A 14,241-nucleotide genomic window follows, 5' to 3' on the forward strand; every position below is an offset into this window, starting at 1 on the left:
TCCGTGACTAGACTTTCTTACGCACCACGTTACTAAATCTTCTTAAGCAGTTAATTAGATAAGCGTCCAACCCTTAAGTGTAAACTGTGAAACTGAGATTCAGATTTACATTCTCACATCCTTTACACATTTACATGCAAGGTTTCATTGCTAGCCTTCATTGGTCTGCTAGCCCAAATGCAGCTCACATTTCAGGCTGTGAAACACTTTTGCCTGCTGGTGAGTAGCTATCTGTGCAGGTGGTCACAGGAGCATCAGCATGTCTGCTTGGGCATGGACTTCTCTTATGGCTTTAATGATCTATGTGTATTTGCACAGTTCTTACATATTTTTTGCCAAAACTTTAACAAACTCAGGTTACCCTGGAGCAGAGCAGCCACAGCCATTGCTGTACGTTATGTTGCATATCTCCAGTCTCCCGGAGCTTGGCAGATGCATAGTTCCACCCTTTGCCGCTGCTGGAGAACTTGCCTGGCTGCAATGCCAGTAGTTGGTAGGAACACAGACCCCAGCAGGCAGCATTTCTTGTGCCCTCAGGCACACCAACTGGCTTCTTGCAGGCAGAATCCAGTATCTCCGCTCCCAGTGCTGGCTGCTCCCTGCTTTTAAGAGCAATGATCAGCTAGAAAGTGAGAAGCCAGATGGACACATCCTCTTAGCTAAAGATCAGTATAGTGCAACCCATGTGAGAAGCAACTTTCTGTGAAGGAGTAAGTGCAGAAGGCTAAATGATTGGAAATTCCTGAATTCAAATCCCAGATTACCCAGATGCCACACTAAACAAATAGCTAGGAGAGAGCTCCTCTGTAGCTGTTTCCCATCTGTAAATGGAGATGTTTGAAAGAATGTTTTCCCAGTTCTTTTATGTAGCACTTTTCCAAATCATCTGAATAAGTCTGAGAGGGAGATATCTGCACAGGAGGAAGTTCTCCTGAGATAAGACATCAGCAGGCACTGCTGCCACAAGATGCTACTTGGGAATGAGTGACTTGGCCACAGGAGTGAATTCCAGCAAGTAAATTTTAGTGACACAATAGAGAGCATGAGCAGAAGCAGCTGCTGAGGTTTCCCTTTTTCCCTCCCCCACCCCCCACCCCCCAATTGAGAAATGATAGACTTTTCCATACACTTACGTATCCTGAGATTGCCCCCGCTTTGTCCCTTAGTAGAACCAACAAACTGACCCAAACTTCAGCTCTGCAGGTGCCAGCTGATATTGGTGCCAGTGTGCTGCACAAGATGGGAGTGTCTTGTCCTTGTAATTTCACAGCTGGTGAGCAGCAAAGATCAGGAGAGCTTTCAAAGTTACTGTTCAGTTTTAGACAGTCACATGAAACTCTTATGACAGCAGTTATGCGGTTGCTGTTGTGATAGGGGTTTGTGTGGTTTTGTTTTTTTTTAAATAATTTGTATATTGGTCCCTGGATGTCTTTTGTAGGCAGGTAGAGGCCACAGGAGCCATGTGGTGCTACTGGAGATTTAATCTTCTGTGTACATTTGTCATTCTTGGTCCTGGTAGCAGGAGGCTCTGTAACAAGGTATAACTTCTGTTAACTTTCTCATCGCATACACACACACACTTGGTTTGGATTGTTCACATTCCGAGTTGCTCATTCCAATTATTTTTACATTTTAAAAAAAATTCCAGTTATATTTATAGTCAATGTAATACTTATTACATTTAGTGTAGCACTAGAGGGATCAATTTATGTTATGCTTGTTACTAACTGAAATTATATCTTGAGTATGATAATGTATACAAACTGTGGTTTTCCATGAAAGTCAGCCTGTCTTCTGGTTGTTAGTCTTGGTTTAAAAAAACCAATAGAACTCTGTGTTGAAAGTAAGATTTTCCCAGAGGAATGGATCCTTTGACTTCAAATGTTGAAGTTAGGTTGAAACAACCCTTACCCTTTTATCCCCCTTAAAAGCCTGAAATATTTAAGAATGGATCTGGTTTTGCCATGCTAAAAGGAAGGCTTAAAACCCCCTTACTAATCTGTTCTGTGAAACTACAGAGAAATGGGATATCTGCATGCCAAGCAAATTGACTAGAAAGGTTGATGCAGCATCTCAAATCAAATCGGCTTTAAAAAATCAGATTATAGCTTAAAAATTCTCAGCCATGTACGTTGGGTTAATGCACAGGCACCTACTAACAGAAATCACCTTGACAAGGTCAGCAGCGGTGAAACACCACCACATCTGATATCCTCAGCATGGCAGTGACTCGGTTATCAGCCTTACAGACAAGAAGGTTTGTTTCATGTCATACCCAGCATTTCTTGCTCTTCAGTGTGTTATTCCCTACATGTCTTCAGCATTTTGCTTCCTACTTGTTGCTTTGCCTGTCCTTTGAGAAACATGAGCCTTGTTACTGCAAGGTTTTTTAGTATTTCTGTTTTGTTATCTGGGAGGGCATTTTGCCCTTAGGGTTTTATTCAATCATCTTCCATGGGCTGAGTTGTTTTTTTGTTTATTTGTTTTGTTTTTAAAATCTTTTTAAAAGTGGATCTTTTCTTTATAGTTGGAAATATGTACTTAACCAGATAAAATTGGAGTACTTGTCCCTCTCTTTATAAATACTGAGTACTTCGATACTTGTCATGGATTAGAGTTTGCTTCATAGCACAAGTGTCAATAGCATCCTTCTCTATGCACCTCAGCGCCTGGGTTAGACTGTGATTTACAAAAGTGTGTCTGAGTTCTGCTCTCCAAGCTGACAATTTATTTGCCAAAAAATGGTTAATCAGAACGGGCCCTGTATGTACCAGCAGCAAATACAAAAAACATTATCGAAGGGAGGTTAACTTATTTGTATTTGGTACAGCCACGGCTAAATATGAATTTGCTTCTACATGTAGAATTCTTTCAAGGTGGCGATATTTTTCATGGTCATCTGGAAAAAAACTCATTCAGTGTTATAAGGATTGAGTATTGTGCTTAAAACTTTATATAGTGCTTTTCTTCAAAGCACTCAACGAACTCTGCTGTCCTCATTCTCCTTGACTACTTCTCTGTTTTTTCCTAACATTTCAGCTGTACTTTCCCTGGGGATGAGCAGGCAGGGGGTGGCCCCTCTGACTTGTGTCCATGTGCAGCTCAGGGGTGTCTAAAAACTGCCCCTAAAAACTGGAAGTGATTCTTAGGAAAAGAGCAGCAACCTCGGGATGGCTGCCTCCAGTGAATCATCCTATTTCCAGCTCTGAGGATAAATAATAACTTATTTTCTAGCATTTATCCTGACACAGCTGTCTCTTGTTCCTTTCCCTCTCCGTGGCACAAGGAGGGCACAGGTATGAAGGAGGACCGGCAAGCATTCTCAGGAGCTGGCTGTGTGCCATCAGTGGGACAAGCTGCCCAGCCTCCGGGCAAGACCACTTCTTGCCTTGCCTGGCCAAGGCTCTGCTGCTGCCCTTCCCTGTCCAGAGGAGAGCTGCCGAGGACGGTCCCACTCCTGCGCTGGGGTCAGCATGGCAGCACATCGCCTCCCCCACTCCTGTGCCTCACTGGCACCTCCTCCTCTCCAGCATTTTACACCGTTGAGGGTTTGGTCCATCTCGGAAGAGAGAATCTTTCGCTTTTAAATTGAAGCTCTGGAGAAGTGGCTTTTAGGCACTTATTTTTGACTTCTGAGTATATTAATGACTGGATCATTACAGTGGATGGAAAGTTTCCTGCTGACTTAAGTGAAACTTGGCTTAAGTCCCTCATTCGTAACCCAGTGGAACAGATGGAAACAGTCTGGTTTCAATGGGCCGTGGGTGAGGCTGCAAGGGAATACGGCAGTTCCCAACAGCATCGTTCTTCTCTAGCATCCTTATTCCTTGCAGAGATGCATTCTTTCTAAAGATGTATTGGAGCTCTTGTATGAAGTTGGCTAACACTTTTTCCTTTTTTACAAATCCTTTTCTGTTTGCTAAATATTTCTATATTTTCTCTTAACATGTATTTTATTCAGAGCATAACTTAAAACGTGCAGTATCAGTGAGCTGGGTATTTTGTCTTCGTTTCTTCATAATGTTTATTAGCTGTGAAAAGACACTGCTCACATGCAGTGGGTGAATTGTGAAATCTGTGAAAACTTACAAAATAATTAGATATGCATCAGTTCATATTAACAATGATCTGGTATCCCTAAGGGTACTAGTGGTAAATTCAAAATTAAAAAAAAAGAAAAAGATTTTTGATATTTTGTAGCCAAGTGTATAAGCTAAATACGGCAGTTCTACTCTCTGAGCAAGATTTACAAATAAGTGAAGGTTTGGTTTGTTTCTTTTTCTTAGTGTCTCCGTTAGTGATTTTTAACAGACAATTTGCCCAGAACACACGGGTGAGACACAAATGTGCTGTGGAGGGAAGCCTTGTCTGGTTGGGCTGCTGACTTATAGCTGGGATGCTCAGGAGGTGTTTCTAGCTGTCATCAAATCTCTGCCTGACTTCAGGTGTGACACCTGGCCCATCCCATGCCTAAGATTATTTTCAGTGGGAACCAAGCTATTCATATAACTTTACACTCAGTAAATTCGCCTGCTGTAGCTGCCACAGGGCAGTGGGAAGCCCCAGTTCTACAGGAGAACAGTGATGACTTGCTGTTGCTGAAGTTAGTGCTACTCCAGCTTAGTACTGCTGTTCTGACTTGTGAAAACCTTGGCTTTTTAACTAAAACTGACAGTAGTAACACTCTCGTTTTGTCTTTTGTATCTGTGTATAACTTAGACCTCTTATGTGTGTGTGTGTCTGCAGCTCTTTCCTTTAAGAAGACAAAATCTGTCTCACAATTTGTTATGAGAGATTGTACAAGTACATGGATGAACACCAATAATTAAATTCAGCTCTCGCTGAATCCTGCAGAGCTTTGGTATATTGAATTGCCAGCTTCCTTCAGGAAGGAATATAAGGCTGAGTTAATAACCCTCAGAGCACATAATAATTTCCAGAACTGTTTTTTGTTTCCCTTCCACATGCTATGATGTTATCAGGTGATAGAAATCTGTGTACCTAAAATAATTCCAGCTAATTGAAGGGGGCTTATAAAAAAGATGGCGGCAAACTTTTTAGCAGGGCCTGTTGCGACAGGACAAGGGGGAATGGCTTTCAACTAAAGGGGGGTAGATATAGACTAGCTATAAGGAAGAAATTTTTTACGCTGAGGGTGGTGAAACGCTGGCACAGGTTGCCCAGAGAGGTGGTGGATGCCCCATCCCTGGAAATATTCCAGGTCAGGTTGGACGGGGCTCTGAGCAACCTGATCTAGTTGAAGATGTCCCTGCCCACGGCAGGGGGGTTGGACTAGATGACCTTGAGAGGTCCCTTCCAACCCAAACTATTCTATGATTCTATGATTGTGTGACAATACATATAAATGACCGTTATGTTCATTACAGTTTTCCCATCCTAGTTCCAGTTCTCACACCGAGTATTCATTTAGTGCTGCCCACTTCAAATGTTAAGAAGCCCCATTGTGTGATACTGAGCACCAAATCTTAAGTGATGGTAATGTGACATTTGAACAACTTCTCTTTTCTGAACTCGTTTGTCATCTCTAAATTGGATATCTCTCTCAGCTTTATCTTCTCTAGCAATGTTCTTGCCAGAAACTTGCCCAGTGTGAAAAGCAGCACGTTGTCTCTTTGGTTACTATAATGCAAAAGATCTCCCTTTCACCAGAATTTACCTAAAGTTCTCTTGGTCTTTCCCAGGGACCATCTTCCCGTCTGAGATCATGCTGGAAGGCTCACACTTGATTCCATGAGATTTTGGACCTCCGGCCCCCACCAGGACTGCCCTGGTCAAGCAGATGTTTGTGGGAGAGGAATGGTATTAATCCCCAGCGCTGTCACCTTTGGTGGGTACCGCAGCCCATCTCCCTAAAGCATCATCACAATAAATCTCCAACAAGTCTGTCAGTTTGATCATATTTTTGCTTTCTTTCTAAATCAGTTTATGGGCCAAGGGACGTGCTCACTATTAAATAAATGGGCAGAGATGGGCTGAAATTAAGGAGGGGAGTCTCAGCAACTGTCAAGAAAAGGTTATTTAAACTAGGATATTTAGTAGTGAAAAATCAGGTTTGAAATAATCTGATCCTCTTTTTTTTTCAGGCTGAAGGAGCAGTTTTTCATTAGAGCTTGATGGGCATCTAACAACTTGCAACTGTTTTCACTTGGGAGATTAATCGACTTTCCATTCAAATTCTTGTCTGTTGCTGCTAAATATAAATTTTTATCTTAGTTTAGAACTGGGCACACATCTACTGAGAAACAAAACAAACTCAAATAGAAATACCCTTTTTTGGATAACCATGGTCAGCCTAAAGAAAGGTTCCTCCTCCTGTGTCCTTCCAGGCTGCCCAGTTCCTCAAAGCTGAGTTTGATGAGGATGTCATTCTGGAAATTAGTCTTAATTCTGAAATCTAAACCACCATGTTTTTGTTGCCACAGTAGAGTCTGTTATTTTCAAGCTCATTTATAAATTGAATAAATCCAAGAACTGAAAATCTTTTATAACAGTGTTGCAGTTAAATACTGCCTTTTCCACTCTCAAATCCAGCTGTGTTGTGTGTTCATGCAGAAGAGGGTTGGAGAGGTAGTGTTAAATAGTTATTTAGGGATGTTAATAACATGCTTAAAACGTTTCCATAAAGTGCTTTTGGATCATACGATGCCATCTGTGTTACAGTTGATTGTAGTTAATTATACAGGCATGAATTCCTTGGGAAAATGGATGGCATTACTCAAACAGTTTGTTTGTGATTGAGATAATGGAATGACACAATATTAAACTGACGGAATTAAGTCTGAAATGCATTCCTCACTAATAATCCTCCACAAATCAGTGGAATTATTCTGAGTTGCTCCAGTTTAACCGAGAATTTGGCTAGGTGTACTATTGTAATATTATTGCAATAACTCCAATGTATTTGTTTACGTTAAGTCTTGTGGAGTATCTGAGAAAAAAGAAAAATTAGCTTCCTACATAATAGCCACTGTTTCTTATTTATTATTTCACTTTCTGCAATTTAGCCATAAAAGATGTAGAAGTTAAACAGGTGGCGTGCTTAGGTGACAATAAACTTGTGTTAAAATATACATGTTGATATTTAGCAGCAATTATGTCTTCCAGAACAGAAATTCTATTAATCTCTTCTGTTTTACTATAAACCATTTACTAGTCACATAATTGACACCCAGCTATGTTTTTCATTTAAAAAAACCCCAACAAACTGTGTAAAACTTATGATGAAAAATCAGTGGATGTGATTTAGTTATGTATGTGTGTGATGCAAACAGGTAACTATACACACAAGTCTGCATATAGGAATCTATGTAAACTACATATGTATAGCTTACAAGGCGCAGGATTTGCTTGGGTTTTGTAAACATGGTCCACCCATCAATGAGTTAAAGCTAACTATGGTTGAAGGATTAATCTTTGAGGAAAAAATCAGGTCAGTCAGGATTTGACATGTGTCTGTTAAAGCTGTTGTTGGAATTGGTCTAATCCTAAGCAAAACATTGGCTAGACTTCCATCTGCAGAGACTCATTACTGTATGGTGGGGTTTGGGGGGAGGGGGTGTTTGTTATTTTTAATTGAAATCAGATATTATTTCATCAAAGATAAGTTTCAGAACTTATTTCACACTGGGAAACATGGGTTTGTTGGGGTTTTTTTCCCTTATGGAAACTGAGATTTGCTCTAAACCAGCCAACTGTTGGTAAAGGAGTACATTAACTTTGCAATATGGGTAGCCCACGAGGGATTTGCTAGCATATGGTAGTGTGTGGTAGTTCTGTTTAGAGTAGAAATCTTCAAGACAAGACACTGTTTCCCAGTGAGCATGGCACTGGATTAAAAGCAGGGCCCTGAACACAAGTGTCTCTCATTCTGAATTAGTGTCCTGTGTACTTGGGCTTTGCTTACACTGGTGTCTTCTGCTAGTTTTGATGAGAAGTTTTGTTCTGAACCTGAAAATTTCTCAGCAAACGCGTGGTCAAGACAGATATGCTCCTTTGGAAGTTTGGGTTGAGTTAACCACATTTGGTTGTATTTTACAAAAAAAAAAAAAAAAAAGTGTTTTATCAAACTAGTCTCAATTTAACCATTATCTAAACAGCACAGAGAAAAAAGTCCTCATGGGGTGTATACAGGAAACATGCAACATAACCATATATACATGACAATACATGTCTTGCCAATTATTTCTTGATCTTGGCACTTTCAAGACTTTCTACCTGCTTACTGTATTTTCCATGTAATTTCCAACAGATTTTCCTCTCCTCACGTTGCAGCTGAGTGAATAATATACTATTTGTGACAAATGTTTGTACAGGAAAAAAAAAAAAACAAACCACAAAAAAAAAAAAAAAAAAAAACCACAAAACCAGCACATGATGTGATTACATTGGCAGAGCACTTTGGCTTAGCATGAAATACCTTTTCAGAGGAAAACTCATTTTCTTGCATTCAGATCTATAGACTGCTGAAATCCTAAATGAAAAGTTGAGATTACTCAAGAAGAACTTCCCCATATGAGGAAATGGAAATTCAGCCATAGACAATATTGTATTTTCTTTCTATTAGAATATTTTGAGATGCACCAGAGACTCAAAAAGGTTTGTCTAAACTAATTAATTATAATAATTTGTCAAAAATAGAAAAAAACAGTGTTCACAAGGCTGTATCATCATACATTTGAAACTTTCAGTATTTGTAAGAATAGTGTTTTGCTTAAGCTATGTTTTGCTTAAAATATTGGTACTCTGGGTAGGGATTTATTCATTTATTTTTAAGTGCAGTGAAACACTGATTTCAGAAACTACTCTCTAGAAAACATGTTTTCCAATTAGCCTTGGTGTCTGAATTGCAAGTCAGGAGGCAAAAAGAATGATGAGCCCTGCTAAAGGCAGCTTATGATGCATTATTAATGCTATTTTCAATATCAAACGTGCCAGGAATCATATGCATAATATATTCTCCCAGAATCAAAAATATGAAGACCTTTCTGTTCTATTAAGATGATGTGTCTTGTAGATGTCCCACTCTACATAACTCACCGCACACAAAAAAAAAAGGTAAAAATAGTATGAAAAGATTAAAACAGCATGAGCAACGTAACTGGTTTTATAGGAAATGGCTTCTGTGCCCACTACTGCCCAGCACTCCAATGATGGTGTCCCACTGAGCTGGTCTGTTAGCTGTAGGGGCCTGGACTTTTTAAGGGTCTATGGTCAGTTTTGGCACCTCAGCATTAGCCTCCTGGGCTTACCGCATGTTAGCTTACTGTCAGAGCAGAGCACTGAGCAACCTGGGAATGGCAGGTTTGCATTCCCTTGCCAGCATGACAAACCATCTCTTTGCTGCGTTCTGTATCAGCACAATGATGTTGGCTTGGAAACATTTTTTGTGGAAAGTTTTTCTCCCAGTATTTGGGAGAAATGTTCTTTTAAGACTGGCATTTGTCCACCAGTCCCCAGATGGCTTTTCTGTGCACAGGCATGCACCAGCAGACACTGCTGTCTCTGTATTACAAGACCGGCACTTTTATTAATACAGATAACTACTTTCATAGTTCCCAACAATGATGCTTGTCCCATTGCATACACAGAAGCTCATGATTGTCACTAGAAAGCTGTCTTACTCTGTCGAGTCTGATTTCCCATTATTATCCCTGAAAATAACAACCCAGCATACACCAAATGGACCGATGACTCAAAACTGTAAATCCCTTTATGGTCTGCAGGGCAACGAATATGGGAGGGGGCCTCTGTGTGTATCATTAGTTCTTGAAAATAAAACCATTGCTTTCGGGTTTTCCCCTTCAATCTGTACAGCAACCTGGCTGTTTGAGAAATTTTGGTTGGGAGCCCTGGCCCAAAACGATTCTGCAGTTATTTCCCCATGCAGTCTGCTGCAGCCCACGTCGGTGAGATGTATACCTGCAGCCAGAGGCACATCTGTGGGTGGGAGAAGGGAGCTGGGATTCCCTTCTCTCTTGTTTGTGCCCATTCTTGGCAGTATTTTCATCCTCTGTGATGCCCAGCTCTGAGAGAGATGGGCCATTTAAGGATGAGGAAGCCACAGCCCTCTGGGTTGTGCGGGAATGCCAGGGGAGAAAGGGCTCGTGTGCCCCCATGTCCCCTTGCACCCATCCTGCTACTTCCTGCACCAGCGTCTTACCCCCAAACAAGAAACTAGTGCTGCCTGGTAGGAGCTGGGCAGGAGGACAGGAGGCAAAGTGCTTGGTGCAGAGGGCTGAGACCTCCCAAGGAAAGGAAGAGCGGCAGAGGAATTATCTCACCAGAAACAGTCTGCTTCCAGGGAGTAAATCACAGGTCATGTGTCAGACCGCAAGTGTGTGCGTACCTGTCTGCTACCTGCTTTTCTTTTATTTATCCTTCCTGCAGCTTTCTTCAGTGTGAAAAAAACAGTGATAAGTGAATGGTGTATGTAATATGTTTATTGAAGCTTTTATTCTCTGACATGAAGTCTCTGTTGTAAATACCAATAATGGTTGCTTTTTGATGGTTTTGCCTTCAAAATCAATGTCCTTGCAGGTGAACAGCAAGTCTGATTATATTTCTTGGTTTACCAGAGATAAATCAACCTGGTCAATAATCATATATACTGCTCACACTGTTTTAATCTTTCCATACTTAAAAGTTCAAGAGCCTGTAGGCCTCATTAGTTTAAGGTTTCATAATGTCTTTGAAACCGATGGAGTTTCATGAATGTAGATTATCTAAAGATCTTTGTATTATTACTAATAATTCATTAATTTACATAGAATAAAGTAAAATTACAGGTAAACCATTGAAGTGAGCATTTGGTAACACTGAAGCTCCTCAGTCCTAGGCTGACTTTCCTTCCCTCTCATCCCCCAGGAAGGACAGAGTTGAGTCTGTAAGCTCAGAGGCATTTGGTCCCTGTCTTGCTGGGAGGGAAAGTGGGAGCCTCCTGGGCCTCAGCCGGCACCCTAGCGAGGGTGGGGACATCCCCTTTTCTGTCATTCTCAAGCATGTGCCTTTTCCGCTTCAGGAGGGATGTGCAGGGCATCTCTGCTAGCTGGGACAGCTGCCAGCAGGGCCTGAGCTTTGATGTATCCAGGAACAAACCCAGCTGTAGCATCACTGATGGGTGCTGCCACTTCTTGACCAGCACTTCCATCCCCCACTGGTTTCTAAGTGCATGTGGAAAGGCTGCCACCACCTCCGCAGGCTCCTTCCCACTCCATATAAGCAAATCTACAACTAACATAGCTCGTTTTTGCCTTGAGAAAGGGGAAATATACTTGTTTCTTGCAGGTCTTCCTCTGAGAAACCTTCCCTGCCTCCCCCACGGGTTTTTGGAAACGTGGCATGCAGAGTAGTTTTCCATTGTTCTGCAGATCTCGTTGCTGTTAGTATGGTTGTGCAGACCGACCATTACCAAGGCTGATCAAATTCCTATTATCTGGATCTCTTAATCCTTGGATGTTATTCTTGGCTACATTCAAGTTTTATCATTATGTCCCTTTTCATCCTTAAAGATTTAAATGAAAGAGTCCTCAGCTAATTTCTGCGTAGTTCTTTTTGAAGCAGTCTTATTACTTTAAGTACTGGCAAAGGACATGATTTTTCTCTGGGAAAATCTCATTAAGGCTTCAGCATTCCAGTCTGGAAGATGTTTCTGATGTCGGCTCCTTCACCCATGCTGCGCTGATGGGAGCCTGTAGGGTCTGAAAGTCAGTGCTGTCCCCTTTGTCACCTCAAACTTACCATGGGACATGTAGACATGAGCCATAGCTGAGCTTGCAGAGGAGAAAGTCTCCTGGCATTGATGTCTGGGTGGATGGATGCCAGATACAGGCAGTGACTTTGGCTAGTGAAGCCTTAGCAAAGCTTGGCTGAGGGTGGGCAACTGCAGCCTCTGGCAGATATTCAGCTTACTGCACTTGGGCTGCTTTCATGGGACAACAGGGAACACCTTGCTGATAATATTTCAGATCATCTTTAAAGGTTTTGTAGACCCATCCAGAGCAAACGTTGCAATACAAGCCTTTCTTTCTTGAAATAAGCTAACCAATTTTAAATTTTATTTTTTAGTATTTAGGCAGTTGCTTGGCATGAAATGTGTCAACTCATACAATTAAACCCTGATAACATTTTAAACAAAATTTAAAAGCTTAAACACTGAAAGTATGAGGACAGGTAGTTCTAGAAATAGAGCTCAGACAGAATTCCCACCAAGCGAACTGTGCTTAGAAACCATTAGGTCCCCAGCTCTGCAGGGGAGGTGCCAGGATGGTGTGCTCCTCTGCGTGATGCTCCTGAGGGGCTCTCTGAGACAGTACCAGCATGTGGTAGCGAAATGGTCGATCTTCTGCTACTTGGATTCACAGGGACGCCCAGGGAGTGTGTGCGCAGGGTACCTGACTACTCTGAGCTATTTTCTGCCTCCCAGAAAATCAGCTGCTGGGCTTGCACTCCTCCTGGCATGCCTCTAATACCATTTTTGCCTTTCAGTTTACTTGTATCAGTTCCTTAGTTTTATTTTCTGTAAGCAAACAAACAAAAATTCTTGTAGCCCTTGTCTGTCAAAAATAATCCTTCTGATTTGAATTATTTTCACAAATCCCTGTATCGTTCAAATTATTTGTCTGACATTCAAATGCAAGCAGTTAAAAGCTTGTATTATGCAGGAATAGGGAAGCGATCATCCCCCTATACTTGGCACTGGTGAGGCCGCACCTCAAATACTGTGTTCAGTTTTGGGCCCCTCACTACAGGAAAGACATTGAGGTGCTGGAGCGTGTCCAGAGAAGGGCAACGAGGCTGGTGAGGGGTCTGGAGAACAAGTCCTGTGAGGAGCAGCTAAGGGAACTGGGGTTGTTTAGCCTGGAGAAAAGGAGGCTGAGGGGAGACCTCATCGCTCTCTACAACTACCTGAAAGGAGGTTGTAGCGAGGTGGGTGTCGGTCTCTTCTCCCAAGTAACAAGCGATAGGACAAGAGGAAATGGCCTCAAGTTGCACCAGGGGAGGTTTAGATTGGATATTAGGAAAAAATTTCTTCACCGAAAGGGTTGTCAAGCATTGGAACAGGCTGCCCAGGGAAGTGGTTGAGTCTCCATCCCTGGAGGTGTTTAAAAGACGTGTAGATGTGGCGCTTAGGGACATGGTTTAGTGGTGGACTTGGCAGTGTTAGGTTAATGGTTGGACTTGATGATCTTAAAGGTCTTTTCCAACTTAAACGATTCTATGATTCTCATTTCCTCAGGTTGTGAAATAACCTGACTCCACCTACTGCATCTATCATTATAACATACCATTTAAGAAAATAATTGTAATATGCACAAATGCTTTATTCATCACAGTAGGTAGAATTCAGTGCCTGTGGCTACAGACTGCCCCATTTTTTTATCTATAAAGAAAGAGGGTTTTCTTAAGACCTCCGTTGTAGAACAATCACTGATGGATTGCATTTTCTTACACAAAGAAACAAGAATCTTAAATGCTAAGAACATCTACTCCTTTTTATAGGTTTTTCAGGCAATATCTGTAATATGTTATTTATTTCTATTTCTTTGACCAGCCAAACACACTTTTTTAATAGAAACTTCAAGGCTACAAAGCCAAGCCTGACTGAGAAACAACAGAATTAAGACTGTTTGTACTACCTTGGTTTGGTCAACTAATATCAGGAATTTCACACACACACACACTTTTTTCTCTAAGTCTCAGCCTTCCCACTCTTACTCTGACCCAGTGGCTGCTTGTCCTACTTGATTTCCTTGACTCTCAGCAGCTTTGCCTGGTTGCTCCCAAACTCCAGCCACTTCTCCCGGATGCTCTCAGCCCTCTCCCAGCTTCATACCCCATTTATATATCCCCTGAGGCGGCTGCCTCCCTCTGCTCTTTTCTCCCTAATGGATGCAGGTTTTTGCTTTTAGAATTCAAATCGGGCTGTTCTAGGATTATTATTAATTATTATTATATTATTATTATTATATTGTTATTTTACTATTATTATTTCTTGTTATTTTATTATTACAGCTGCCCTGAACTGGTAAGCCTCTTTACTCGTGCTTGGACAGGGAATAGTGCTGCTCTGTTGTGCTTTTGACTATGAGTCAGGATGAATAAACCAATGCATTGATGGTCATAATCCAAAAAGATTATCCACATTAATAAGGTTAGTATTAACAAGGTTGGAAATATTTTCCCAAATTTGAGCTTTTTTGTGTATTTTTATAGTATAACTTA

General features: G+C 41.4%; 1 protein-coding gene across 23 annotated transcripts in view; it reads left to right on the forward strand.

Annotated features, from left to right (window-relative positions):
- JAKMIP3 (Janus kinase and microtubule interacting protein 3) overlaps positions 1 to 14,241 on the forward strand; it is a 94,192-nt gene that overhangs the window by 19,558 nt on the left and 60,393 nt on the right. For 22 of the 23 annotated variants that reach the window (XM_076339256.1, XM_076339254.1, XM_076339250.1 and 19 more), the window contains exons 2-3: positions 5,703 to 5,848; positions 14,032 to 14,170. The gene's annotated coding sequence lies outside the window, so the exon portion shown is untranslated. The remainder of the gene's footprint in view (positions 1 to 5,702; positions 5,849 to 14,031; positions 14,171 to 14,241) is intronic. The other variant, XM_076339252.1, reaches the window with a different exon arrangement.

Source organism: Aptenodytes patagonicus, chromosome 5 (genome assembly GCF_965638725.1).
Source record: "Aptenodytes patagonicus chromosome 5, bAptPat1.pri.cur, whole genome shotgun sequence".
NCBI lineage: Eukaryota > Metazoa > Chordata > Aves > Sphenisciformes > Spheniscidae > Aptenodytes > Aptenodytes patagonicus.